General features: G+C 38.0%; 1 protein-coding gene across 1 annotated transcript in view; it reads left to right on the top strand.

Annotated features, from left to right (window-relative positions):
• Positions 1 to 2,662, top strand: part of LOC136971653 (papilin-like) — a 136,364-nt gene that overhangs the window by 114,111 nt on the left and 19,591 nt on the right. The gene's annotated exons all lie outside the window — the stretch shown is intronic.

The raw sequence follows: 2,662 nt of genomic DNA, 5'->3' as shown, positions 1-2,662 counted from the left end.
CGAGTCGTGTTGCCACATGGGAATATATTATAAAAATAATTATTTTAGAAAAATATTTTGAACGATAATTGTTTTTATTTTAATACTTATTATAAATAGATGAAAATTAAAATAGTTAATACATCTCGGTTATATTACGGATGATGCGTTTTTCAATTTTTACTTTTTTTTTTTTTTTTTTTTTTTAACTTTTTCCGCCCTGTGGGCACTAAGAGGGCCTCTTATAGTAGGCCCATTATGGGTTCGGCCAGGCCCACAATGGGGTGACCGGGTGGTGAAGGACGGGGCCCGACATTTCCGAACGGACCACCCCCGAAAAATTCCTGGGGATTTTTCGACCCGTTCGGATTCGATCCCGGGTCCCCCAGATCGGTAGGCTGCTACCTTGACCGCTCGGCCATCCGGCCTCAACTTCAATTTTTACTGTCCGCCCCGTGGGCACTAACAGAACCTTTCCAGAGAGGTCTTTTATGGGAAATTCTTCCCTGTTTAGGCGAAGAAAACTCCATGCGGCCAGCACGTTGGCCAGGCGCAAACCCACGACCGACTACAGGTGGTTTTATCCACTCGGCCACCGGTGTCGGCAGAATTGTCAACAAATGTTCATTTTCTTGTATACAGGAAAATAAACGATCAATTAGAAAATATTACGACTTTCACTGCTCTAGTCACAAACTGAACTCAGTTGTAAACGACTTAAATGAAATACGGTCTCGACAATAAAAAAAATAATAAGATTCTTCCGAGAGCGGCTCTTCGTCGAAAATGCATACCGAATATACCGATGCTCCGCGAATCCCGTCGGTGTCAAAAATATAAAAGTATCGCCACATTCGAGGAACATTATGTGCAAATCGTTATGGAGCTTGAAAAACTATGAATAGACGGTAACGATGCAACGAAAAAGTTGCTTTTCAAATGCATCGCGCTTCTACAAAATCAGAATTCGTTGTTAGTGTTCATCTCGTATCAAAATATTCAGCGCTTCCGTAACCGGTGGTAAATGCTTTTCGGTCAAAAAGTGTGGAGTTACTTCAACGTGCAAATCACATTTAAAAAAAATCACAATCATCGTGAGAAAACATCGTGCAAATGCAGTCGTTGAAAATCAGTGTTAAAAGAGGGTTCTGGAAGCTAAAATTAAATTTGAGAAAGAAATTTTGACAAGATTTAGCCAGAACTCCCGTAGGCTATTAGCATTGCGACCCAAATAGCATTGCGACTAATTACTTTTAGCGTTTTCAAATATTCAAATAAAACCATTTTTTAAATAAACAACTTTATCTTATTTCCCCCCTGGAGAAAATCCCGACTACGCCCTTGGACGTGGGACCAATCAGAAACACGGGTAGCGGGAGAAAAACTATAAAAATCGGTAATTCGACGTCGATGTAAGACATTTGTCATCATTCGTCTCCTCCGCCACAACCCACACACGAACATCCCTTAGGTTCGTGCCGACGCGGGATAAATTGATTCCCCCTAAAAGTCGGCTTTCTTACAAATATTCTGTCACCGAAGGGGAAAATGCTCGGCACTATAATCACGTAAGCGAATGAAACACGAACGGCTAACGAACGAAGTCTACTCTTTTTTTTACTACTATTGATAATTGTAGATTAATTTATAGTTTAATATTTTTTAATTGATTTTATTATTACAAATTGATTGGCTCCCGACCGTTATTCGCAGAACGTCTCGAACATTGGATGTATTTTAGAATGGCAGTTCTGGAATAACTAAGCGCATCAATGGACGTACCGACCGTTTAGTAAAAGAACTGGTTTCGGTGTAAAGCGTTCAGAAAAAAAAACAAAGAAACTAGTTGCTTTCGGTGACAGGACTAATTACATTTTGTTTAGACTTAGTTTTCCATCGGTGCAACAACACGGCCACTCCACGTGTTACCAATTTCGTTACGAAGAGTGCGAATTATTCTTTGTTTTCGATCTCAGACAGTTGAAAACGATTTCCTGAGGTAGCGACACAAATTTTTTATAAGCTAAATAATGTTGTATAATGTTCGTTTTGGGGACAATAGCGGCACCGCGTAAGGGTTTATTTTCCGACATCGAAATCGAGCACTGATCGTTTAGTAATGCTGTACATTGAAAGAACTGGTACTGAAATGAATAAACTCGTCTTATTTTTGATAAACATAACATTGCGACAGAAAAAATTTCAGTGATTATCATATTTTTAAAATAGACGATGATTAAGCGAAAAGTATTCATAAAAATAATATTATTTATCAAGTTCGAGTTCAAAATAATTGACACTGTAATTTCATATTACAGTATATACTTACTGCTAATAATAATTACACTTAATGGTAGTAAACTTTTAGTTATCAAATACCGAATTTTTTCCGAAATTCAGAACAGACCCGATCCTTACAATGTTCTCTACATCCGAAAACAATGGCTCTCAAAAATATTACTCGCGATCGGTTCCTCAACAGCGCTCGACAACTCGGTTAACTTACTTTTCAATATTATTTTCTTCAAACTTTGCCATCGAAAGTAACGTATTTTGATGTAAGAGTCCAGCAGCCTCCATTTTCTCAGATATTTTATTAAACGAAGCTTAACATATGAATCCACTCTTTCCTATATTGGCTACTGCTGTTTTATTTTTACTAATTTTCTCCAAATCTTCCGGA

This window comes from Centruroides vittatus, unplaced genomic scaffold (assembly GCF_030686945.1).
Source record: "Centruroides vittatus isolate TY-2023 unplaced genomic scaffold, ASM3068694v2 contig_1051, whole genome shotgun sequence".
Classification (NCBI taxonomy): domain Eukaryota; kingdom Metazoa; phylum Arthropoda; class Arachnida; order Scorpiones; family Buthidae; genus Centruroides; species Centruroides vittatus.
The sequence above is the reverse complement of the archived record's forward strand: the minus strand, read 5'-3'. Positions and strand labels throughout refer to the sequence as shown.